Source organism: Monodon monoceros, unplaced genomic scaffold (genome assembly GCF_005190385.1).
Source record: "Monodon monoceros isolate NGI ecotype Baffin Bay Population unplaced genomic scaffold, NGI_Narwhal_1 Super_Scaffold_18, whole genome shotgun sequence".
Classification (NCBI taxonomy): Eukaryota; Metazoa; Chordata; class Mammalia; order Artiodactyla; family Monodontidae; genus Monodon; species Monodon monoceros.
Genome location: NW_021703774.1, coordinates 169,720,183 through 169,746,884, shown reverse-complemented (window position 1 = coordinate 169,746,884; position 26,702 = coordinate 169,720,183). Strand labels below are relative to the sequence as shown.

The 26,702-nt window shown below is 54.5% G+C and overlaps 1 protein-coding gene across 4 annotated transcripts in view; it reads left to right on the top strand.

Moving 5' to 3' along the window:
• The window catches only part of KAZN (kazrin, periplakin interacting protein), a 471,267-nt gene that overhangs the window by 300,071 nt on the left and 144,494 nt on the right, over positions 1–26,702 (top strand). The window contains exons 1-2 of one of the 4 annotated variants that reach the window (XM_029227952.1): positions 15,163–15,192; positions 17,847–17,914. The exons of 1 other annotated variant lie outside the window; for it this stretch is intronic. The gene's annotated coding sequence lies outside the window, so the exon portion shown is untranslated. Of the gene's footprint in view, positions 1–4,701; positions 4,843–15,162; positions 15,193–17,846; positions 17,915–26,702 lie in introns of those variants that run through there. 2 more of the 4 variants (XM_029227955.1, XM_029227954.1) reach the window with 2 other exon arrangements.

The window sequence follows — 26,702 nt, the reverse complement described above, 5'->3', positions numbered from 1 at the left end:
CCAGGCCACCCTGGATTCCTGACCCACAGAAACTGAGAGATAATAAATGCTTCTTGTGTCAAGCCTCTGCGTTTTGGGGAGATTTGTCACGCGGCAGTAGATAACTAATACACTTGCTCTCACTACTAGCAACACACACCAAACATACCCCCACAACCATCATGAGAAGGATTAAAGACTCACTCAACCATAGCAGGCAGAGCTGGAAAGGCCCTCCTCACATCTGCTAACCCAGCCCTTCATTTTGCTTTTGCCGGTGAGGGTGCTTAGTTGCAGAGACAGAATGACCCTTTGCCACAGTCACACACAAGCTAGGGGATCGCTACCGAGGTCTCCAGACTCCAGGAACTCATGAGGGTGTTAAATAGACAAAACAGTGCGGATTCCTAAGAATCCACAGTTGCTACCTTGTCTTAGTGCCAGGTGTTTGAAAAGAGCACTGTTGGCTGGAAGATCTCAGTAAAACCTCCTCTACAAATACTAAAAACACAGCCAAGAAAAAAAAAAAACCTGAAAAATTCCAGTGGGCTCAAATATTCAATTTCAAGTAGATACCGAATATAGTGGAGTTCTTTAGTACAACGTTTCTGGTTTTGTTCCTTAAGCCAAATATATCTTGTCATGTCACTTGCTCCTGTGATCTAAAGGAAGTTCCCCCGGCGATGAAGGTACACTGTGAATGGGAACTGCACTGATCCCTTGTGTCCCTGTGCCCCAGCCTCCTTTTTGTTTCCTTTGGTGGCGCTGTATTGGCCTGAGGTCGGGGTCATGGGGACATCGTCTGGCCTCAGAGCTTAGAGCTAGAGCAGCCTCCCAACCCTCAGGCTGGGTCGCCCACCCCCACCCCTGCCCGCCCCCACCTCGAATTCTCACTATGCCTTTGCTCCTTATGAGTTGTCAGGAGGACTGGTTGGGGCCAGTTCCTGCATCCTTTCCCCACACCCAAATCCTCCCTTCCCGCTGCCTTGCAGAGGCTGGATACAATGTACGCTGGAGAAGGACAGAGTGTCCACATCCCAGGCCCAGCTGTCTCCAACATCAATTCTTAGCATCACCCATGGAGGCCGGGTAGATCTTCTGGGAATAGGACCAGCTACATAATTTGCGGATCCCAATGCAAAATGAACATGTGAGGCCATTAGTTCAAAAATAATTAAGAATTTCAAGGCAACGACATTAACCCCAGCATAGGGCCCTTCTGCAAGGCTGCACGTTCAGAAGACAACCTGGGCTTGGAGTCTCCGATAAAGACCACCCTGGAGCTGCCGTTCCTAGAGGGCCTGCCCAAGCTGCTCAGAGCAGAAAATGGGCTGTCGCTTCCCGGCTGTTGCATCTCCTGTTGCAGAGCTGAGCAGAAACATCTCGTAGGCCCAGGGTGTCCTCAGAATCAGAAACATACCTCCAGGAGGAAAGACCTCCCACCCAAGGCAGATGGTTTTCTGGAAGGCTGCAGGCTGCTGCTGTCAGAGGTTGGCCTGCTAGCAGAGCTGTGGACAGAGAGAGAGGGAGGGAGACAGAGAGGCTGAAGCCAAATGGGGAGGCCTGGGCAGCCTGAAAACCCCAGAAAGCAAGGGCAGGTGTGCCCAACTGCCATGTGAATTCCTGGCCCTGAGTGTGGGGAAAACACACACACACACACACACACACACACACACACACACAGGCCAAACTTGGCTGAGAAAGGAGAGCAGCAGAATTTCCCCAGGGCTGGGGGCTTGAGAAACAGCTTGGATCATTGAAACGTCAGTAGAAAACACGTGCAGACTCCTAAGAGGTTGCAGAGGGGACCGACAGGCCAATTAGAAACTTCTAGACATATTTCCTTTGTTGTTCTTTCTCCTCCCTCTCCTCTTTCTTCTTAGGTTTTAAAAAGTTGCCAACATTTCAAATTTAGACTTCACATAAAAATTCATATTCCTGGCGCAGTGGTTGAGAATCCGCCTGCCAATGCAGGGGACGTGGGTTCGAGCCCTGGTCCGGGAAGATCCCACATGCCACGGAGCAACTAAGCCTGTGTGCCACAACTACTGAGCCTGCGCTCTAGAGCCTGCGAGCCACAAGTACTGAGCCACGTGCCACAACTCCTGAAGCCTGTGCACCTAGAGCCCGTGCTCCACAACAAGAGAAGCCACCGTAAGGAGAAGCCTGTGCACCGCAACGAAGAGTAACCCCCGCTAGCCACAACTGGAGAAAGCCTGCATGCAGAAATGAAAACCCAACACAGCCAAAGATAAATAAATTAAATAAATTTTTTAAAAAAATTCATATTCCTAGTAGCTCCAAAAAAAAAATCCAGAACCTCTAGTAACGCTAGAGCCAAGTTCCTGTATGACAGCAATCTACTGCCTCCGCTACAGGGGCTGGTGGCCTCTTGTTTGCCGCAGTCCCCATCACTCCTAAGGTCTCCCTGACGTTGAATCCAAGTGGCAGGTGCTACATATTTGTGCTTGCGCTGCTGTTTTCTCGTTATGGAGTTAACGGGAAAGTGAATGTTTCTATCAAAAGTGGGAAGCTAGGAGGTTGACCAAGAGTTCCATGTACTTCAAGAAATATGGGAAAGAGCATGTTTCTTTGTGGAAGCGAAGAGCCTCCCTACAAGTTTAATACGCAAAGAATTTCTAAGTACAAAGAATACAACCTAAATGCCCTGCGAAACAGACCACAGCAGTCCCTGCACTGCCCACCTCACTCAGTCGTGTCCCTGTTGCATCCCTGAAGGCATCCAAAACAGAGTCTCCTGGACCAGATGTCTCCAGAATGCAGGGGCACTCCCAGCTTCTTCTCCCATGAGGGCTCAGAGCGATCTTTCTTTTGTTCTGTTCTGATGGTTTTCCCAGCAAAGGCAGGGGACTTGGGGGATTCCTAGCATCTCCTGTCACTTGGTGTGGGGTCAGTTTCCTTCTCCCAGAGCTGTATGGGTGTTTAACCCCATGGGTGGGTTTCTTCCCGAGCCGCGAGCACCACCAGCGTTTGGCGTACCTGTCAGCCCTCCACTGGGCAGTTGAGGGGTCCAGTTCGACAGGGGGAGGGGGTCTGAGGCAGCCCTGTGGGCTTCCACAGCTGGGCTAGTGTCCCAGTCATTGGGAGGGCAAGGAAAGTAGGGGGTGGGGTGGAACCTGGGAAGGCCATGGTGGATGTTGGCCAGGCCATAGTGGTTGCTCAGACGCAGGGCTCCCTGCCCACAGTCAGGAAAGTGACCTGCAGAAGGTTTTAGAGATTGGTGGGGGGGGGGGGGGGGGGGGGGGGGGGGAGTAATTTGGTTCCCACCAATGGTTGGAGAGCCATATGCCAGTACCTATAAGTTCCCAGAGCTCAGGCCTGGGCCAGTGGGAGCCATAGGTGACTGAGCCAGGCCTAGAAGGGGTGGGGTGCATGCTGCCTGGAAGGGGACACTGAGGACACCACGGAAAGTGTGTGATTCCTTATCTAGCCACGTAGCCTCGCCTTCCCATGTCTGCCACAGGGGGAAACCGGACCTGCCACCCAGGGCTGCGGGGAGATAATTAGTCCTTCTAAAGAACATCGTAATCCCCAAATCAAAGGGGGTTCAGAGCCGCAAACTCACCATACAGCGAGCTCTGTCAGCCACAGGAACACCCACTGCAGTGGGTGGGCTCTGATTTGCAGACCCTCCAAGGAGCCAATTCCTTCAGGGCTTGACTGGCCTAATAACTGCCCCACCCACCCACTCGGGGCGCCAAGCTCCTGACCTCCCCTGGGAACCACCTCACCTGCCACATGGCTGCCCAGAGGGGTGCTCAGAAGTAGCACTGAGGATGGACAGGGTGGGAATTCCTGATGCCCCATTTTATAGATGGGGAAGCTGAGACGGAGGAAGTGCCCCGCACCAGTTTACAACTTCCTCATAGGTGTGGACCGTATATCAGTTTTCCTCCCCACTGGCCCAGCCATTGTGCTCAGTACTGTATGCACTTAAAGGACTGGTCACACAGTACAGGTGAGTGAAGGAGATGTCCCAGAGCTCCCACCCCTTTTCCTGCCCGCTCTTTCCGCCCTCTCTCGGCCACTTGCTGGGGCTTCAGCTCTTTAGCAAGGCTGTCCCAAGGGTATCAGAAGAGTGGAGAGACACATGCAAACTGGGGTACCAGGCAGCTGTCCCCTTGATGCACACACTTGAGGTTTTCAAAGACCTGGATTCAGGCCTGTCACTCCCGACCCCTGTGACACTGGCCATCTTTCTAACCCTGAGTTTCTCCAGGAATGACCATGCCGGGGATGCACCGAGCGGCCAGGGCCGGGCTTACAAAGGAGCGACGCGGCCCTCCCCCGGGCCCTGGGGCGAGTCTGGGCGCAGCGGAGGGGCCGGGGGCGGGGCCGGGGGCGGGGCGAGCGGCGGCCCTCGCCAGCCCGGAAGGAGCGGGAGGAGGAGCCGCGCGAGTGAGAGTCGTTCCCACGTGAGAGGGTCGGCGGCCGAATTCTTAGTGTGCGGCGGCCGCGGACCTCCCGGCGTCCGGCGAGACGGAGAGACCAGGGCCGGCGCGCGCGCGCGGGCGGGCGGCGGGGCCGGCGCTCGGCTGCGCCCCAATGCGGCGGCGACCCCGGGGGCTGTGAGCCCGGCGCCCGCCGTCGGAGCCCCCCGCGCCGCTGCGGGCAGCGCCCTTCGGGCACGCGGCATGCGGGCGGCCGACTCTGGCACCTGGGAGCGCGTCCGCCAGCTCGCGGCTCAGGGCGAGCCGGCGCCTTCCTGCGGGGCGGGGGCTGGGCCTGCGCGCCCCCCGGGACCGGCAGCCTGCGAGCCGTGTGCGGACGCGGCGGGGCCCGGCGATCGGCCCCGCGCCGGGGCGCCCTCCGTTCGAGCGGATGGCGACTGCAGCCAGCCGGGTAGGTGCGCGCCGGGAGGGGAGGGTGGCGCGGCCGCAGGCCGGGGGAGGGCCGGGGCCGGGCGCGCGGGGGCGCTCCCGGCCGGGATCGGGCCGCCGCTCGTGGCAAAGTTCTCGCCGCGCCCTTGACCCAGAGCACCGGACGGGGTGCAGGGGGAGAGGCGCGGGACGCGGAGTTAGTCTTAAGCATGAGGGCAGGGGTTGTGGGGCTCCGCGGCTTTCCGGCAAGAGCCCCCTATAGAGTTGCAGAGGGAGGTCAAGGCCAAGCCTGCAGGAGCTGTGCGATCCCGCGGCGCTTGGAGAACCAGGTTTGGGCCATTTCCCGCGCCTGATCTGGGAAGCGTGGGAAAGGGGCCAGCCTCGCGCGAAGTTGGGGAGGCCCCCTGTGACCGCACCTGTAACCCACCTGGCAGCCCCATAAAGTGCCGAGGGGAGCCTTCCCGCCACCCCGCGTAGAGGAAAGTGAGGGCTCGCATTTGCTAGGAGCGAAGAGGTTTCTCGTACACTTGAACGACTAAGGCAGAAAGAGAAATCGCCGCGGACGAGACAAATGCAGTGGTCTAACTGTGCATCGTTGGCTAATCCGCCCCAAGCGGAGAGCAAGCGGAGAGCCCCTTTTGAGTGTTAAAATGTTCCGAGTGGATGCGCCCGTTCCATTCCGTTCCGGTCTCAGCTGGTCCCTCCCCGCTGAAGTTAGGTCATGGAGGGTGGGGCACAGGAACCCCTGGATCCTCCAGGTTCCACAGTAGGAAGGTGGAAGGGCTTCCGAGAAGGGTCTCTTGTCATCAGTTTCAAGTTTGAATACTTTTTCCAGGAAAAACGGAGGTGGGGGGGACCACATGATTATTATTCCTTGAACACCCAATGTGTTCCAGTAATTTATATGCGGTGTCTTAAAATCTTATCACCACCCTGGCAGTGAGGCTGTGTTATCTCCAGGAAGATGAGGTCAGAAAAGGCCGGAGTTTAAGGGACTTGCCCAAGCCCCAAAGCCCTGAAGCCATGGTACTGGCATTTCAATTTTTGTCTGTGGATTGACACCAGCATGCCTCTCCCAGGCAGGAAGCTTACCAACTGGGAAACACCAGGCTTATTTACCTAATAATTATTTCTTTCCTATGAGAAAAAAGCCGACTGCCAGGCTCCTTAATTCCAGACTGCCTGTATTGGTTTCCCCAGGAGATGGAATCCTGAGCGTCAAGAGTTCTAGCCACAGGGGCTGGGACCACCAACCAGCTGGCTCTGATGAGCTGAGCTGCCACTGGTGTCCTGGAACAACTGAGGTCTTGGGTCACCAAGGGTCGGGAAGAGGGACCCTGAGGCCTGGAAGGAGCTTGAGTCCCTGGGTGGTTGGCTTAGGGGCTGGGTCTGCTGGAGACAGTCCCACCTCCTCCCCTGTTGCACAGAGCAGTTAGAGACCAAGACAGCTTGGTGTGAAACACAGCAAAGATGCAAAGAAGAAGCAAATGGGAGGGCTTGGGCAAGTTGCTTGATCTTTTTGAGACCCATTTTACCCATCTGTAAAGTGGAGATATTAATAATCTCGATTAACATTTTGATCATTCAAAAGCTCATGTCTGGGGCTTCCCTGGTGGCACAGTGGTTGAGAGTCAGCCTGCCGATGCAGGGGACGTGGGTTCGTGCCCCGGTCTGGGAAGACCCCACATGCCGCGGAGCGGCTGGGCCCGTGAGCCGTGGCCGCTGAGCCTGTGCGTCCGGAGCCTGTGCTCCACAACGGGAGAGGCCACAACAGTGAGAGGCCCGCGTACCGCAAAAAAAAACAAAAACAAGAACAAAAACAAAAGCTCATGTCTGGATGAATGGATAAAGAAGATGTGGCGCATATATACAATGGAATATTGCTCAGCCATAAAAAGAAACGAAATTGAGTTATTTGTAGTGAGGTGGATGGACCTAGAGTCTGTCATACAGAGTGAAGTAAGTCAGAAAGAGAAAAACAAATACCGTATGCTAACACATATATATGGAATCTAAAAAAAAAAATGGTTATAAAGAACCTAGGGGCAGGACAGGAATAAAGACGCAGACATAGAGAGTGGACTTGAGGACACGGGGAGGGGGAATGGTAAGCTGGGACGAAGTGAGAGAGTGACATGGACTTATATATACTACCAAATGTAAAATAGATAGCTAGTGGGAAGCAGCTGCATAGCAAACGGAGATCAGCTCAGTGCTTTGTGACCACCTAGAGGTGTGGGATAAGGAGGGTGGGAGGGAGACACAAGAGGGAGGAGATAACGGGGAGATATGTAGATGTATAGCTGATTCACTTTGTTATAAAGCAGAAACTAACACAGCAATGTAAAGCAATTATATTCCAATAAAGATGTTAAAAAAAAAAAAGCTCATGTCTGCAAAGCACCTTGCCTGGGTCATAGTTGATACTAATGAATGTAAGTCGTCAGCTTTACTTGTGGGGCACCTCTTAGTGCCCCCATTGACTCAGGTTCCCATTAGGATGTGATGCTGTCTGCTCCATCTCCACCCTCCTGAACTGTGTTGAGATGACATTTGTCTTGTCTTTAAAATACTTCAGTGATCCAAGGCTGACTGTTGGGCCAATGGAGGCTGTTATTATGTACACAGGTAGAAGAGGGCTGGGTGGAGATAAATAGGTTTACTTTGTGTCTATATAGACCCCACTTGTGTATTCATAATAGCAATATCCTAATGACATGGTTTAGCTGAGAAATGCCTGTCTCTGAGGTCTGGGGGTGGTTCTTACTCCGGTGGCTCTCTTGGTGTCCCTTTGGGGCAGAGAGCAGTGGAAATCTCCTTTCCTGATCTACAGATGGCATCCCTGGTGTGAAACAGGATCAAGCCAGCAGCAGAACAAGAAAGTTCTGAGTTCTCTCTACCCTACCACCCTTCACGCTCTTTTGGCGTCTGGTTCTTAAAGACCAAACATAGTTTCTGAGAAGGTCTGTGGCGGCTGGCATTGAGGACGGCGTGTTGTGGACACAGGTGCTCAAAACCATTGGCTGTCGTGAGGGGTTTTCCTCTGGGAGGTCCTCTTCGCGCTTGGAACCGCAAGCTGAAATTATTGTTGCAGTAAACATTTTAGCCAGGCTGTGAGGTGACTCACGCCAGGATCTTAGCACATTAGTTCCCAGCCTAATGCGATGCTCGGTTTAAGGAGCTGCAAGAGTGCTCTTTTGGGTGACAGCGTCTGGAAATTGGCACTTTCAGGGGTTTGGGGAAGGGGAAAGAGAAATGCTTGCTTGGCGGGTTGGAGGCTTGGCACCCTGACGTTGCTCGTGGGGGATGTCCTGATATCGGCAGAGTGACAGACCCTATGCCGGTGACAGCTCCGGCCTCCAGGGTGGGGCCACTTCCAGGGGAGGTTACCATTTGCGCCCGGACTAGGGAACAGAGCAGGAGATGCAGAAATTAGACACAGTGTCGGTCTGCACCTGGTTCTGCCCCAAATCTGTTTGCCCTTGAGAAACTCCGTTAACTCAGTTTCCCTGTTGGTGTGGTGGGAATGACTCCACTGGAGGAGAGATTCTTCCAGAGCCCCCGCAGAGTGTTCAGGTGATCGCTGAGCCTTCTGAGACTGAGAACGTGAATGATTCCCTCTTTGACTGTCCCTTCATTCAGTTACATTTCTTGAGCATCTACTCCTGCCAGGCACTGTTGTAGCTGCCAGGGATGTAGCAGCAACGAGACAACTGCAGACCTTGTTTCCATGGAGCTTATATTCTGTGGGAGGAGATTTCCAGTACACACAGGATACACACAGGATGTATCAGGGGATGGTAAATGCTATGTACAAAAAAAAAAAGCCAGGTGAGGGGTTAGCGTGATGGGAGCGTGTGCTTTTTAGTATTTAGGTAGGTGGTCAGAGGAGAATGAGGTGAGGTATGTGGGTGCTGAGTCCCTAAGGCAAGAGGATATTGCCGGTCGGCTAAAGGAACCAAGTCATTTTTTTTTTAGCAGTGTGACTTGTGGGATCTTAGTTCCCCGACCAGGGATCGAATCGAACCCGGGCCCCCAGCAGTGAGAGCGCCGAGTTCAAACCGCGCGGACCGCCAGGGAATTCCCGACCAAGTCATTTTTTTTTTTGCGGTACGCGGGCCTCTCACTGCTGTGGCCTCTCCCGTTGCGGAGCACAGGCTCCGGACGCGCAGGCTCAGCGGCCATGGCCCACGGGACCAGCCGCTCCGCGGCATGTGGGATCTTCCCGGACCGGGGCGCAAACCCACATCCCCTGTATCGGCAGGCGGACCCTCAACCACTGCGCCACCAGGGAAGCCCCCAAGTCATTTTTTAAAAGTTGTTGGTAAATTAGTATCTTCGTAGACTGGGCATATCTGAAGCCTACCCAGACTACCTTCCTTATTAGCCATTTGAGTTCTTATCTCCTCTTGCCCCTTCCCCTTACATAAAGTCCCCTGGAGGAGGGGACCAGACCTGTGTTTCTGTGTCCTGGCTTTCATTCTGTGGCCTCCCGGGGGCCAGGCTTGGTGGTGACCAAACGCCGAGCTTTGTCTTCATCAGTCGGTCCTTCCGCAACCCAGGGGGAGGTGCAATTGCTCATTTCATCCACAGATCGGGAAACTGGCGCTCAGAAAATTAGTAACTTGACTGAGATCACATAGCTAGTAGGTATCACAGCCAGGACTTGGTCCCAGATTGTAGACCTCAAAGCCGTGTGAAAAGACCTTGTCTTGGTCTTAAGAAAGTAGGCTCGGGCTTCCCTGGTGGCGCAGTGGTTGAGAGTCCGCCTGCCGATGCAGGGGACACGGATTCGTGCCCCGGTCCGGGAAGATCCCACATGGCGCGGAGAGGCTGGGCCCGTGAGCCATGGCCGCTGAGCCTGCACGTCCGGAGCCTGTGCTCCGCAACTGGAGAGGCCACAACAGTGAGAGGACCGCGTATTGCAAAAAACAAACAAACAAAAACAAACAAACAAAAAAGAAAGTAGACTCACGTTAAGTGTCAGGTCCATTTTTCCTTTAAATTTTTATCTCGTAAAAAAAAGTTTGTCCTCTCCTTGATATTCCTTGGTTTAAGCAACTCAAGCATTTGCTTATCTTTGTGCCTTTAGCAATTTCCTCATTAGGTCAGCTTTGAGTTATCCCTTTTGTAAAGGATTTCTGCTGGGTTGGTGTGAGGTTGAATCTCCCGGGAAGCTGGAATCGGGGATGCTCTTGGAAAGTCACCCACTAGGACCACGAGGGTCTAGTGTGAGCCTCGTCAGTAATGGGGTGGGACAGAGATAATTGGGGTCTTGGCTGTTCTGGACAATCAGGAAGGAAAGTCACTACACTTGAATATATTTCCGATTGGTTTCCCTTGGGAGGTTTCCTGTGGCCCAGCCCCCTCCACCCTGTGTGACTGCTCACAAAGGGGGACTGAAAGTTCCTTCTGCCAGGGCAGTGAGTGCAGGACACCAGGTTTGGAATCAAACACAACCTGGTTTGAATTCACCAGCTCTGCTGCTTACTAGCTATGTGTCCCCAAGCAAGTTAGTTAATGTCCCGAGCCTCAGTTTACCCATCTCTAAAATGGGATCATATTACCCACCTCAGAGTTGTTGGACAGGCATCTGTATGGTTAGCATCCTTCATACCCATGGGGCCTGCTGCCTACCTATGCCATAAAGGGGAGGGGAAATTCCCATTTATCCAGAGTCCAAAGGACTTGAGTGTGTGTATGTATAAAATTTTTTAAATATTTGAAGTTTGAAATATTGAGATTTGATGAGACAGGTGGTTTTGAAGGAGTGCTAGCCTTCCAAGTCATCAGAAAGGCCTTCTGAGTCATCAGGAAATTTCCAGAATGGTCTTTATGTTTTGTGTAATATTCCAACTTAGTCAACTGGATGATTTGCTAGAACCCTCCAGCCATTCTGGCTGGGGAAAGAAGAGTTTACTCCCTTTTCAATCATCTCAAGAGCCACAGGGCACGCATAGCCCAAGGAAAGTAGCAAACACGCCCCAGCTCTAGCCTTTCTCACCTGCGACACAGCCAGTTGGCAAAAGTGGAAAATCAGGCACATTGGCGTGCGTACGGATTTTAGCCCCAGCAGATAAGCATACCAAGTGTGTCATTAAAGCTGTCCAGAGCGGTCCCCATGGGGATCCTGTGTTTGTTGTGAGTCACTAAGGGCTATAAACTCTCCAGAGAGCATGGCAAGCCGTGGTTACAAGGTGTGTGCGTGCAGTATGAATTTACACTCCGTAAACGCGTTTCGTGTTGAGCACATCAGATGAGTGCCTGTCCGGGAGGGGAAAAGTCAGGATTGCCTCCTGTTCACACAGACCACCCCTTCCGTTCCCCTTGGGGTAGCCACCCTGAAGGTGGGGACTTCAGGCTTTCTCTTGTCTGCTGTTTGGATGCCTTCAAGAGAAGCCAGTTAGAAGACGCTGATTGTGGCAGCTCCTCAGAGCCCTCACCAAATGGCATTAGCCCAGCAGGTGCTGTCGCAGCCTCAAATTTGGAAGAAATTAACAGCCAGAAAGGTATGACAGGTATGTGAGTCCCGCCTGGTGTCCTGGCCCTGAACTGGGTGACGCTAAGCCTGGGCTAAGGAGAAGGGGAGTTGGTGGATTCAGTGGTGGCGAACCTCTGATTGCGTCGTGCTGGGTGTTGGGGACCTCTTCGGGAACACCCACCACCCGGTGGCCAATCTGCAGGTGCTGACAGCTTCGTCTTTTGTCGCCGCCCGGGTTTGGAGGCTGGCTTGGTCTCCCAACTAGTTTGGGCTGTAACTTTATCACAGGCATTGTGTTCAGTACCTTTTAATTGTACAGAAGCTTCAGAAAGCTCTCCCTGGGGGCCTGGAGAGAAGTAAGAACAACAGCTGCTAGTTCCTGTATGCTTTATTCCCTCACCTTACGGCTCAGCCTTGCCGGTGCACTCCTAACGCTGAAGTCCTATGTTCCCCGGGGCAGGGGAGAATCCGTATTTCTTTTGGGTAAGGTCCTATTAATGATGAAAAGTCACTTACTGAGGGCCGCCCAGGAGCCGAGCACTTTGTTACCCGCGTGCCTGTTCATCTCTCCCGGCCCCTGTAAGGCAGCTGGCGTTCTCCCCATCTTACTGGACAGACAGTTGAGGCTTAAAGAGGCTACACAGGTTATAGTAAGCGACTTTTCCAAGCTGCCGTGCTGGCTGCCTGCCCCACTGCTTCTTCCTTGTGGTTTCATTCATCAGCTAACGATTCCCCGACAGCCAGTGGGGCACCAGGCAGAGGCTGGGATGCTCAGACTCATGGGATTTTCTCATCTTTGGCACGCTGTCATCCAGTCAGCCAGGGACAGTTGGGAGGGAGGGCCCCTGGGGCCCAGAGCTGCTCCCTTGGCTCCAGCAGACTTACCGCATGCCTCTGGCCCAGCCGGAATCCAAAGAGGCTCGCTGGCCCATGATGGAAGATTCAACCCTGGCCATTTGGGAACCTGGAATGCAGAGCCCTGAGAGGGAAACCTCGGCAGGGATGGGGTCAATTCAGTCCCTCTCCAAAGCGAGGGTACTGAGGCCCAGAGCGAGGAAGGGACCATACTGCAAGGTGTCATGTGGAGTAGTTTCCAGGGTCAAATGTGGAAACTTACAAAGGCACTTGGATGTCTTGGCAAAGCTGGACGTTCTCTCTCTTCAACCTCTTCCCTAGCTCCCTCCTGCCTTTTGAAGGGGCGGGGGTGGGGCTCAGACTTTGGGGATCACAGCGGTCTGGGGTGATTGCTAGTGTGCAAATTCTCAGGCTACACCTTGAGGTTTTGACTCTGTAGGTCTGGGGAAGGGCCCGGGAATCTGTATTTTTATCAGGTGCCCTGGGTGATTTTTTTTTTTTGCGGTACGCGGGCCTCTCACTGTTGCGGCCTCTCCCATTGCGGAGCACAGGCTCCGGACGCGCAGGCTCAGCGGCCATGGCTCACGGGCTCAGCCACTCCGCAGCACGTGGGATCCTCCCGGAACGGGGCACGAACCCGCGTCCCCTGCATCGGCAGGCTGACTCTCAACCGCTGCGCCACCAGGGAAGCCCGCCCTGGGTGATTTTGATGCAGGGTTTCCACAGGTCAGACTTTGAGAACCTCTGCTATTCACCTTTCTGAGCCTGGTTGATTTTAGAGTAAGGAACAAGGGAGGCCACATACTCTGGCTTTTACCCCCTGCGCCCTGACATAATCCTTAGCAGCGTCCTTTTCCCTCCCACAGGTGACCCAAAGTGGAGGTGAGGTGCATGGACATCCTAGTTAAATCCCACTTCTTCCTTTTCTAATCCAATTCTCCACCCCCATCTCTCCCTGCCCTGCTCACCCCCCCACCCCACTCATATTCTCAGAATCTATTAGAGGCACATGCATTTCTGTCTTGTGCTCTCACTGTGCTGTGTTAAGAAAGCAGCCAGTGTCAGGCTTTGTCTTTGCTCGGATGTCCTGCTCTGCGCCCCAGGCCGCCGCTAGCATTCACTCACCCTTTCACTCAATCAGTGTTCCTTCTTGAGCTCCTCGGAGGGGCCAGGTCCTGGGCTGGCGTGCTGAGGAGTCACAGGAGATCACACCCTTGACCGTCCTGATTCTTCAGACTTGGTACCAAACCCACCAGCCCAGGCCGCCCCCTCCCTACCCCACTTGGATCCCTTTTGTTGGTGCTTTGAATGCTGTGCCCATGGCAGACGTGGTCAGCTGAGTGGCCAGTCTCTGCTTCCACTTGGCATCTCTCGCCGTGTCCACAGTACAGCCGGGAGCCACGGGGACTGTTTCCGTCACTTTATGTACCCTGCGGACTTTCTCAGCTCCCCTTGGTGGGGAGCCCAGGGGCCTGGGTGGCTGACCAGAAAGGAGACTTCCATCCCTGGCATTCCCTGTGGGCTCCTTCCTCCTGGGCTCTGGAGTGGACGTGGATGCCCGCACCCCCCCCCCCCCAAGCTGGACTGCTTTCTTCAGTGTGGATAGAAACGGCCGCCCTGGGTGGAGTCTTTCCTCTCTTTTGTACCCTGGGAGAGACGGGGGAAACCCCTTTTTACAGAAGGGGAAATGGAGGCACAGTGTGGTCTCTTTGGGCCAGAGCTGTCTGATAGAAGTCTCTGCCTGTGCTGTCCTATACGGTAGCCGCTGGATTTAAAATGTAGCTAGTATGACCACAAAACTGAATCTCAGATTTTATTTGAAAGGCCACGTGTGGCCAGTGGCTCCTGTATCAGATGGTGCAGACAGCCCTGAGTCAGGGCTTGATACCACAGATGTGTCTGTGGCCCGTCACAGCTCATGAGGCCTGTGGTGTGTTTTTCCACTGTGCTCGTCTAAGGCCGCTGTGCTTCTCCATGTGGTCTCTGGACTGCCTGCGTCAAAATCACTCAGAGCTTGTGTGGTTTTTAAGTTCCTGGACCCTCTACCGGACCCGGACAGTCAGATATCTGCAGTGGTCCCAGGAGTCTGCACTTTAAACGCGTCACCTCCACCCCCAGGTGATTCTGATCTTCTCTGAAGTTTGAGAACCACGGGCTCTAGCACGTTCCATCTCTACTCCTGGCGGTCTCCCCAGCCTCCAGTAGCGCCTCGGTACCTTTTTGCTTTTGTCCCCCACCCCAGCCCCTACCATCCCACTTCATACACCAGGCCAGGGGCTCTCAAGTTAGGGTGCCAAGACCAGCAAATCAGCCTCACCTGAGAACTTGTGAGGAACGCAAATTCTCAGTCTGCCCCACACCTGCAGAATCAGAAACTGGGGGTGATCCCCGCCATCTGGGTCTTAACAGACCCCTCAGGGTGATGCTGGTGCAGCTTCAGCTTGGAGCCAATCACTGCGCAAGACTGCTCTAGGAGGCTCCTTCCACTTAAATTTTTCCCCCAAATCTCTTCTGTCTTCTCCTCCTCTCCCCGTCCCCTTCCCTCTTCCCCCTTCCCTCTGTACCCTGGCCTGTCCTCTCACCAGCTGCCAAGAGCTGCCGAGACCCTTCCACACCCAGGGTGTGCTGGGAGCGTGGCGAGATGATCCCTCTGCCTTTCACAAGGGGATCCGGGCCTTACCCAAGGGGTGGCCATCACGGGGATGTTACGGGGAGGCAAGCAGAGCGGTGGCCAGCAGCACCCTCACCCCCATCTTCTCTCCCAGCATCACAGGTGGTGGCCGCCTGCCCACCCTGTGCCAGAAGAGCAGAGGGCCAGATGGGCCCATTTCCCTGGGGCCCCCTCTTGGGGCAGGGCCCCTGCTGCTTCCCCTGGCATCCATCAGCCCGGAGGAAGTTGGCACGGCTCACAGCTGTGCTCGACAGACAGCACTTGTCTATTTCCTGTCTTCCCAGTGTTTACAGAAAGCAGGGGAGCTGGAGGCCGGATCAGACGTGACCGTGCTACTTATCCGCTGTGGGACCTTCCTCGTGCAGGTCATTCCCCTCTAAACCCCAGTTTCCTATTCCATGAAATGAGATCTGTAGTGCCAGCCCGGCTTAGCTCCCAGATTTGTGGTTGCTTTTTACCCGAGCCCTTGCATGTAGAAGTGCTTTGCACACTTGGAGGCACTTTACAAAGGTGGTTGGTACCACCTCAGTGCTGGTGAGGGCGGGCGGACCTGTGCCTTGGGGAACCGACTCTCCTGGTTAGCTTGGAACTTTCCTGGTTTCAGCACGGAAAGTCCCACATCCTGGGAAACCCCACAGTCCCAGGCAAACCAGGACAGTTGGTCTCCCTATCTGTACCCCAGTGGCTTCCAGACACTCAGCTGCTTTTGCCATATGGAAAGTGATCCCCTCCCCGACCCTGCCCTCCCGGAAGTTAAGGCATCACCTACCTGACTCCTGACCCCCTCTACCTTTGCTGATCGCATTGACCTTATGGCCCTGCCCTCGCTTCCAGCTCATTTACGTCTCTGGGCGTCGACCGATGGCCTGGATGACCCACCACCCAGATTCCAACTGAGCATGTCTTTATTAAGGCACATCTGCCATTTGTTTACTTATTCGCTCACTGGATAAATACTCATCAGACCCCGACTGGGTGCCTGGTGCCGACAGGCTGAGCCACGCCAGCTCTGCCCTCGTGGCGCTTCCATTCTGGAGGGCTTTTCTGCCTAGAACGCCTAACTGGAACCAGAAGGATGCCCTTCCTTAACCTCTCCCTGGATCCAACAAAGCTCCTGGTTCGTCCACCTGGCAGGTGTTGAGTACCTGCTCGGCCTGGGTGTGGTGCTTGGAGCCGCAAACAATGTCGGCCGCTTTCCTGGCTCCTGTTAAGGGGCTCAGGGTCTCCTGACTGTCCCATGAACCGGCCAGCTCGTTCCCACCCCTCACCTCTTCTTCTCTTATGGCTCCACCCCCGTACAAAGTCCAAATTCCATCCTGTCCCGGCCCCATGCCCCCTTCTGCACAGCCTTTCCTGCTCATTCCAGCCCCTCTGTGCGCAGTCCTGCCTTGCCGTGGGCACGTCATCTGGAGACCAGGTCCTGCAGGAACATTTCTTGAGCGTTAGGTGGGGCCTTCCTCCTGAACTGGACCCGCGGAGGGGGCGGGGGCCACAGGGCGCCTACGCATCTGCCTCCCTCCCTATGCCTGGAGCACACAGTAGGCTTTCAGGAAACGCTCCGAACGGGAGGAAACACGCAGATGTGAATTTCTCAGCTGGAAGAACCTTAGGAGACATCGAATCTGGCAGATGTATTGGCGCACCTTTGGAGGAGCCTTACCTGACAGGTAGGGCAGCACCTGGAGAACACCTGCAGCCCCACCAGTAATTGTTGGGGTTTGGAGGGGTCAGTAAATATATCCCTCTTTCCTTCTGGAATTTGGGACCCGCCAAAAGATAGAGACAGAAGTGGGACAGATAGAGCATGTGGCTTGGGCGCTGCTGGCCCCGCTCCCCTGCACGGGACCCCATTCTCAGGCCTGGTAGCCACAGGCCCGGATCCGATGACCTAACATAATGAGTCCACTGGGTTTTACTCCTGGCCCTCGTCCTTTGTGTCACCTGGTCATTGTATCTGCATAAGCAAGTGGACAGTTTATCTTTCAGTTTCCAGAATCTTCGAGCGTGGTAGAGCCCCCGAAGTTCTTTTGTTTGTTTATTCTGCAAATAATTATGGTGCACTTGTCTGGACCAGAATCCTTCTTAAGTATCAGGAATATAGTCGTAGATAAAACAGTCCTGCGCAAACCATGGTCCTCCCCTCGTCATGCTTAAAGTCAAGGACATTTTCAGAAAATTAGACACCAAAAGCTCTTTCTGTGTTTCCATTGTCATTGAAAACTTCCTGAAATGCCCTTTTGCTTCCCCACCTTGGTCAGCGGGGCAGACAGAGCCTGGACAACTCCCTTTTTGGAAGTTAGGCTTCTGCAGACCTTTCGGGTCCTAACTCAGAAGCTGAGCATCTTAGGACAGGTGGTTGTACTTGACCCTACAACTCCCACTGCACACATGTAAGAAAATAAGAAGCCAGTGCGTCAGGGAGTCTCTTCATTGTTTGCTTATTTGTCCTCCAACCTAAGCCAGAATCCTGGTTAACTGGGCCTTGCAGCTGGCTGGGACCTGGCTAGAGGAGGCTTGATTGTGTGTTTGGACAGCTGCAGGAGTGTTTGAAATGACCAGCAGCTCCTCTCCCTTCTCTTCCTGCTGGCCTCTTGGTGTCGGCATCAGTGACTTCCCCCAAAGGCTGTGTGTCCCTGTGTGACCATCTCCCCAAGGTGACTGGGCTTCTGTCTGCGGCCAACCCTGATGACCGTGGGCCAGAGCCCCACCCTCTTGCTGTCACCAAGCCAGTTCCTCCCTCCTGCTTACTGGGCTGACTTGCTGGTTCTGTTCTCTGGGTTCTTTTCAGAGACTTACTGTTTGCCAGGTGGACAAACCAGTGTTCTGAGTAGCTGCACACTTAGAGGCACCCTAGCTTCTCCCCCACTCCCATGTCACTGAAACACTGTAAGGCTCTCATCACTTACGTGCACTCATGAAAATCATGCAGGGGAGCCTGATCTAAGCACTCCTGCTTTGCAGGGTTGCCTGCATTAAACAACCAAAATAAATTAGGTACATTAATAACCTCATTTTCCAGATGGAGTAACTGAGGCACAGGGAGGTTAAGAAACTTGCCCCAGGCCGTAAAGCCAGGAAGCAGAAGAGGTAAGATTCGACTCGAGTCCAGCTGGAGTCCAGCTGGAGCCCACAGTAGTCACCACCCTCCTGTCCCTGCTGCAGCAGACTGCAGCATCACTCGTGTCCGTCCTGAACTGTGGCAGGGTCTGAAGTGAGGAATAACAAAGGGACTCTGTCCCTGAAGGTGCCAGACACACCCCTTCTGTCCAGGCCCAGCCCTGGTGGGGAGCTCCTTGTGGCTGCCTCCCTGGGCTGGGCAGGGTCCTTGTAAAGTGTGAGGGTCATGGGGCAGCTCTGCAAAGTCCAGCCAGAGGCTCAGGTGTGGTGTCGCTGACACAGCCTGTCTTTCCCAGCGCTGTGGGTTTCCTGCTTCTCGTGGCATTAACGTGTTAAAGATAACAGAGGTCATAGGAGGGTTTGGCTACTCTCTCTGTTCACCCTGTGAGATACGGAGGCCTGATCACCAGCACTCAGGGTGGCATCCGAGGCTCAGAGAGTTTCATGCTTAGAGCTCGATAACTATTTGTTAAAGAAAAAAACTAGCTTTGTATTGTTTGCACTTCTTAGTTTCCTACTACCTTCCCAGAGAGTCACGTAGTTACAGGAGTATTTGAGTTGCAAATGATAGAAACACTGCTGGAACTGACTCATAGAAAGGGAAATCAGTAGCTCCCCCTAACTGAATTGATCAGCGGTAGGTCAAGCTTCAAGCATAGCTGCATCCAGGGGCTCAGATGATGTCATCTCCCAGCTTTCCTTTCATCTGTTTGGGCTTTATCCTTTCTAGTGGCAAAAATGACCCCTAACAAGTCTAAGCAACGTTTATCGTTCTTGGATTCCAGTGTAGAGGGTCCTTTATTCCCAGTATTTCTAGCAAAAATCCCAGGACTGACTCTCATTGGCTTAGCTTTAATTATGCAACAGCTCTGAGCCAATCACTTAGTCCAGTAGGCAGGAATGCACTGATCGGCAGGCCCAGATCATGTGCCCTTCCTTAGAATAGGTTGGGGTAGGGGTTGTGAGCTTCCAGGGAAACGCACTGGCTGATAGTGGGGTATCAGGCAAAGGAGGGTCAGGGAGGGTATTCATCCTGAGGAATGGAAGCTGGGAGACGGGTGTACAAGCTGTCCTCTGCAGAATGTGAGCTGACTCCTTCAGCCAGTGTGTGTGTGTGTGTGTGCCCCTCGCTCACTAGGTGTTGTGAGATGCGAAGGAACGCCTTAGATGTAGATGCTACCAGTTAATTATTTTGCAGGTTTTCTTGAGCACCTACCATGGGCCAGGCCCTGTTCTAGACCCCTGTGGAGGAGCTAGGCTTTCTCTTTTGTCCGTTGTTCCTTCTGTCTCCCCTTTTCCTTCCTTCTCTATCTTCAAGAAGCAGCTGGACTCTTGCTGTCTCTCATGTTCCTTCATAGTCTCCTGGGCATAAGTCATCACGACCCCTCCTTTCTCTCCCTCCCATCCCTCTGTTTAAGCTTTTTTTTTTTTTTTTTTTTCAAATCACACCTGTCCCAGGCGGGCTTGCAGGAGGAACCCTGGACCGTTGGCTTCCTGAGTATGGGGCCTGCGTGGGCTTGATTTGAGCACCCCACACACAGTGTGCCTGCTTCCCTGAGGGCCAGCATAAACGCGTGCTGTGATGGCCCCCTCGTCAGCCTCCTGCCATGTCCCTGGTATTGCTGAGTGCGCCGAGGTCAGCGGCAGCAGCGAGGGCTTTGGGCCCTCCAGACGGCATCTGGCTTCTCTCAGCCTTCCCATAGGAGTCAGATTTTCTGGGCTGCATCGCTTGGCCATCTCCCTGGAGAGCGCTGACTGCTTCCCTCTGGAGATGACCTGAATTCATAGCATACCCAGCAGGAAGATGCTACCTTCTCACAGCAGGGTAGGGAGTGGGCAGCCTGGGAAGCTAAGAATTTAGCAAAAGGGCATGGTTGGCCTGCCTCTGCACCTGGTGTTGTTTAGGGCGTAGGTGCGGGCTCCCCGTTTCATTCCATATCAGCCCCAGGAGGAGAGCGAGCCTTCACACTAAGGCAAGCCCCCGGACCTGGAGCCCTAAATGTAGGGACGTTGGAGACTGTGTACCAAGTGCTCGGGGCCACGGAGCCAGACTGCCTGGGTGCAAATCGTTCCCAGCTCCTTAACCCCTGTGAGCCTCAGTTTCTCCATCTGTAAATTGGGGGTGCTATTCCTATCTAGTAGGGTTTTGTGGGGATTAAATGAGATGGCCCATGCACAGGGCTTTGCATGGTGCTTGGCGCATAGTAGGTGCTCAGGAAACATCATTTATCTTAGCCTAATACCGAATGGGCACTGGAGCAATACAAGGCTCACCGGAGAGATGCCAGTTTGCCGAAGTCCAGGGTCAGTGATCCGCAGGAGATAAACTCTTTGGAGCAAGGTGAGTCTTGTCGAGGAGACATTTTTGGAGATGGCATCTGCCAGCGCTTTGCTCCCCAACTCAGAGGCAGCTGTCAGAGACTTACAACTTGTGAGAAGCCCACACCGGGGTCTTCAGGGACACTGCTTCATCTTCCCAAGCCTCGGGTTCCTCATCTTGGAATGGGAATGAGGGAAGCCACCCGGCAGAGCCTGGTATACCATGGGTACTTAATAAGTGGAATGATGGCTTTATTAATACGTCATCTCAAATGGGTTGCAAACAATAAAATGATGTTTGGGAAGCGTGGGGTCTGGTTGGTGTGGGCAGCACTGGAGGTGCCTTTCCATGGAGTCGGGGGTGGGGGGGGGCGTGTGCCCACCGGGCACTCTTCTGCCTGTTGGGATTTTGAGTCCTGGCCATGACTGAGCTTTCACTTTGCTCTCCATGGCACGCGGTACAGATCCGGGCACTGTGCCTAGCAGTGAAGGGAGGTACGTGGTTAGGGAGTGGGGAGCAGGGGCCTTGGGGAAGGCCTAGGGCTTCTTCCCCTCACAGCATCAGGACTGCCAGGTTCAATGGCAGTGGCTGAGCCTTCACCCAGCCTGGCCAGCCCCAGAGAGGGCCCTGCCTTCCGCTGCAGGGTTCCCTGCCAGGGGTGTGCTAGTGTTTTCAGAGCTTACACCGCAGGCGCTCAAGTCAAAGGAGGGCTGCTTGTAAAGGCACAAAGGCAACCTCGAGAAGTCCAAGGCCAGCCACGTGGGGTCTGGCGCCAATGCTGGGAGCCTGGAGCAGTGCCCTCTCACTCCGTCCCGCCCCCTAGGAATTTCCGAGGATTCTCCCTAACGGCCTGCCTTGCTTTACTGCTCGGCCGGGGCGTCTGCTCTAGCAGGACCTTTCAATCTCTGAAATGCCTGGGAGACAGAGAATCGGATTGGTCCCTGCCTCACCAGTAGTCTGCAGGACCCTGGGCCAGGTGAGTAATCAGTCAGTCACCTGCGTGTGTCAGGGTGGGCGGGCTCCCTGTGTGCAGTATGGAGCTGCTTCCCTCTCGGGCTGTGGGAAAGTGGTTAACTTAGGGAAACAGACTGACCCATCGAGTCCAGGGCAGGTGTTCCTCCTGAGCTGGCACCCCTGCAGGGACTGGAAACGTACTTCCTCTCTGGCAGCCCTTACGGTCTTTGATTTGTTTGAAGCATCCACTCACTGGTACATTGAGCCCCAAGTTGATCTCTTTGTAGCATCCACCCTTGGCCCGTGTCCTACCATTTGAGGACCTTACACGCTGAATCTATTTCCTTGACACGCCAACCCCTCTGACGTGAGAAGACAGCCACCGTGGCACATGAACCAGTACACCTTCCTGCACCAGCTTCCTTTCTCTAAGCATCTTTTTTCCCAGCCAGGGCAGAGCAGATCGTGCTGGGGAAGTTGGAGGACAGGATGTCTTGCCGTGGTGCGCCCAGCTTGACTAGCCTTTGACTCTCATCTCCCACCCGGAGCCCTTTGTGAGGGCAGAGAGAGCTTCTGGAGCCCGAAGCTTCCCTTGCACATCCAAGGGAAGAATGTTCCCCAGACTGAGCTGTGTGTTCCTGGCTCTCCTGATGTTTCTTTAAGAGGACTCTGCGGGAGCCCGAAGACGTCAGGCGGGCCCTCCTGGCAGCAGGCAAGGAGAAAGGGAGCTAGGAACTCCATGGAATGCTCTTAGGGCAGGTGGGGCCGACACAGTAGCCTAGGCCAGGCCAGGGCTGTGGAATTGGGATGCAATTCTGCACCCACCCCTGCGCTGACAGCTCTTAGGTCAGAAGGAGCCCCAGAGACATCCAGTGACAAGTTCACATACTCCTTTTGGGATCCATAAGCAGCATACACGGCCAAACGAACAGCACTCGCCTCTTGGCAAGAGGGTCCCGTCGACATCTGCCTGCAGCCAAGAGGTTACAAAAAGAGGAGGGTGGACAGAAAAGCAGCACGTTAAATGCCAAGCCCTTGAAAAAGGAGATTGAATTTCTCTGCCTGGAAATGTTTAACTTGAGTCAGCCGCCTCCCTTCCAGACCAGGCCAGCCTGGGTTGGAGGCCTGGTTTCCGCCCCGCCACTTCCCCCAAATTAGCTCTTTGCAGGTGTGCGTGCAGAGCAAATGCTAATTTGGAAGGAGATTTATAGGTTTCTCCAGAGACAGGAGCAGGAACAATTTCCTGGGCAGCGGGGTTATCCTGGGTTAATTTTCCTGATTATGGAAAGGATCTTAGCTGAAGACTCTTGGGCCCTGCCTGCCCATGGTCTCTGCTGAAATCCGTGCTGTCTGCTCACCTGCCTGAGGGCCAGAGGGCCACTGTCCCCTCGTCCCCTGCCTCCTGGGTTTGGGCTTCACTGTCTGGGGTCTCCTGGCTGAAGAGTAACCGGAGCTTGCATGGGGATTCCTGGAATGTCGGCAGCTATGTGCCATCTGCCACCGGGGAAGGAGTGACCTCACGGGCCTGGCTGGTGAGCCACCTGCAGTTCCAGAGGGACGGGACAGCAAGTCCACAGCACACGGGACTTTTTCTTGTTACAAGTCGAGTCCCAGTGCTGCCACCTGCTCCTGGTTAGGACACCTGCTTCTTCAATCGGCTTATTTTCTGCTGCTTTGCCCAACTGTGGAAGCAGTTCTGAAGCATCCACAAAGTGCGGGGTGTGTGTGTGTTTTGTGTACACCCGCACTGGGCCAGCCCTGTACACCCCGCCACACGTATCTGTTCTCCTTCCCCTCAGACAGCCTCAGTGATCCACGCTGTTTCAGGTGTGCCAGGAAAGACGTGTGTGAAAGGCCCAGATATTCCAGGTTTGAAGTTTGTGGACTGGGGAGAAGAAAGAAGAAAGATCTAGCAGTTCCGCCCACCAGAGTAGGGCAGGAGGAGGCTGGCTTACGAGAAAAAAATACAGTCGCCCCTTGAACGACATGGGTTTGAACTGCTCGGGTCCACTTATACGTGGATTATTTCAATAGTGAATATTACACTCCTGCACCATCTGTGGATAGTCGGATCCACCAGGATACGGAGGGCAGACTGTGAATTACACCCCAGTTTTCGACTGTGTGGACAGTGGGCGCCCCTGTCCCCTGAGTTGTTCACGGGTCAGCTGTCTATAGAAAAACAAAAAGTCTCTGACCTGCTCCAGACCATTCACATCCAGTGTCACCGCTCTCATTCTGTTCATTCCTTTATTCAAGCTGGACGCTTTGACTCCGCCATGGCCGAGCCTAGAACCTGCTATTCTTTAGTTGGAGTCATTTTCTCTTGGGGTGCGGGGGAGGGGCGTGGAAGAAGACGGCGTCCAAGAAAAGCATGTTTGGTCTTGAAAGCACCTCTGGGCAGGGGAGCGCGGTCCTAGGAGAGCCTCAGCCTGCTCTAAGGGTTCCCTTGCCCCAAGCTCATGCCCTGGGCTAACTTCAGCTCTGTGGGCGCTTCTTGGGCTTAGGTCGTGGGTCAGGGCTCTTCTAGGTGCTGTGGTACATGATACGCGGCTCCTGCCAGGAGCTGCTCCAGAAAGACCTAGAAGGATGCCGTTCTGTACAAGAGATTTCCTTGTCTGGGCTGACAGGGTCATTTGTATTCCTCCGAGGACGACAGCCTAGGCTCTGGTCACCGTCAGTGGAAATTCTGCCTCGCCTCTCTGTCCTCCTACTTGTTTTTAAGACCGAGGGGCTGGGACACGGCTGTATGTTCTGTCGAACTGGGGGTGAGCCGTGAACGCGTGCGCCAGTGTCGGGGTGGGGGGGCAGTGTGGTGGTGGCGAGCCATGGGGTTTTTCCAACTTACATTTTTCGAATAGTTTTCTCCTCTGCACTCCCAAGAGGCTGTACGCGGAGTGCAGTAAGCGTTTGACCTTTGTGAAATGGTGGAGTGGGCCAGACAGACGGGGGAAACGTTTGGTGGCGAGCTGGCGGCAGCTCAAAGCAGGAATTCAAGCTGCATCTCTGCCTTTCTCAGCCCGTAAACAGGCGAAAGTGAGGGGGGCGGGCGGCAAAAGAGAGGGGGCTTCGTGCTTCCAGATTAGGATCTCGTGGGCCACTTCCTCAGCAGCAAGCCCCCAGCTGCTGGGAGCCCCACTCGGGAGACCTCTCAGCAAGGAATGTTCTACCTGGAAGTTCAGGTCAGGTTTCCAGGAGAAGCCCCTGGGGATCCAGGGACAAGGCTGCTGGGCAGGGGCTGGTCCCAGAACCAGAAGGCAGTGGCTCCTGGGAGGGGGAGGGGGAAGAGCCAGCTGGCACATAGCGCTTGGCCTGTGCCAAGCACGGTTCTTTTATGGGTTCGGTACGTGCGTGTGTCTATATGGACTCTGTGTGTATAGTCACTCATTTCATCCTCACGACAACCCTGTAAGATGGGTACTGTTATTGCCCCATGTTACAGGCAAGGGAACTGTGGCAGAGAGAGGTTAGTAAGGGACTGGGACTCAAACCCAGACCAACTCGCCCCCAAGGTGTTTCCGGCCAGTTAGACCACGCTGCCTCTCAGCCCAAGTGTTCAACGAGCATCTGTCAAAACCGGAAGTCAGATACGCAGCTTATGCGTTCAGGTTGCGTCTTCCCACGCGGGGAGAAGTTCTGTCCACAGATGTAGTAACTCAGGGACTTGAGTTTGTCCTCCTCATCCCACTGCTCTCCCTTGCCCCCTCCCAAAAAAACCCCCATTTTCTGTGTCTTGATTATATATTTGGTTCATAGACAACACTGCTAAAACTCCCCAGGTGAAATAAGGTCATTTTTCTGATTGATTTTGTTCATTTTAAATCCTGAAAGTTGTACTCTGATGGGAGGAGGGACACAGTCGTGGGGCCCCCACTGGTCCTACTTTGAAGTCTCAGAATCGGCGACTGCAAAGGCCTCTGGAGACCGGATGGACCACTGCAGAAGCAGGGGTGCCCCAGGCCCTTTGAACAGACTGAGGACCTAGGAGGACAGGACTGGACCAAACAGTCCAGAGAGGCAGGGGTGTACCCAGGAGTCTGCACAGGTGGGGTGGGAGGGGCTCAGGGGGGACCAAGGTAGGAGAAGTGGGCCCAGGCCTCGCACACCTTAGAATCCCTGGGTGAGTTGGCTGAGGGGAGGAGCCATGCCTTGGGCCTTAGTTGACTGCCCCTTAATGAGGACAATAAAACCCACCATCGTAATCTTCCCAGGGGTTTGGGTGACAAACATAAGAGGTGAGAGCACTTTGAAGAAAATATCAGCCCGAGTGTGAAGATGCCGACTAGCTCCACGCGGGCAGAGGGCCTCCAGCCGGCCTCGCTAGCTGGTGTGCATCCTTTGCTTCCGCTTGAGCTCTGTCTGTTAGGATTTGGGGTGACCGTGGCCCTTGGGCAGGCCCTGAGTCTCTGCGCTTTAGTCTCATCTCTAACACGGGCATCGTGCCACCCTCCGAGGTTGCTGGGATGCGTGCCCAGCACGTAGAGCTTCCCCGGTTCCTGGGATGCCGAGCACGGCTCCTGGCCTTCCAGCTCTAGGTTGTTGAAGTACAGGCACGCCGGAGACCCAGTAGGGTTTCCTGTGACCCAGCCCACGTGGCCCGGCACTGCTGTTTCTCAGCCCAAGGTAATTTTTCAATTAACTCCATTGGCTGGAAACCGGGGCGCCCTTGGAGTGGGGGAAAACGTTCCAGGCCGGAAAGGGCCTCCCCTCTGCCCCCGCTGGCTTGGGGCTTGGCTTCAGAGGGAGGATCCAATTTCACATCAGGACACCAGGACGTGATCCCAGTGCCCCTCTGAAAAATCCCACATGGCGCCTTCTGGAAGCCCCTGTGGGCTCCGCGCTAGCGGCTGGCCTGTCCTCCTCCCCTGCCCCCTGCAGACTCCCTGACCCGGGTTCCGGCGGTGAGAGCCTCCAACGGTTTCATTGCTGACTCTATCGCTAAACAATTTAGAAAGGCGGCCCTGCCAGTTTTCATAAGTGAAACATTTGAAGTATGCGAAGCATATTTTATTTTTTCTTGGAGCAGCTGCTCGGTTGGGCTGGAGAATAGTCAGGAGCGAGTTACATGGATCCGTGTGCCGCCCTGCAGCTTGCAGGCTCCGCGGCCTTGGGCGCCTCCCACTGCAGGAGCCCAAGACGTCCTCTTCCTTCTCCGCCCCCTCCGTGGGGTCAGGCATCCTCTCGATGGCATCGGAACTGGCTGCCAACATCGGCTGAGGGCTCGCTCTGTGCCAGGCCCCTTCTTGGAGCTTTTGGTCTGTTAGTCATAGGCTGTCACAGCAGCCCTGAGAGATGGATACTATCATTACCTTCATTCCTCACGTGAGGACACGGAAGTGATCTGCTGGGGTCCAACAGCTACTATAAAGGACAGAGCCAGGATTTGGTGCCAGAATCACTGCTCTTAGCCATCACTGTTGTGGTTTTATAGGTGAGGAAGTTGAGGGATGTAGAGGTCGAGACATAGCAGGAGACGCCCATTCT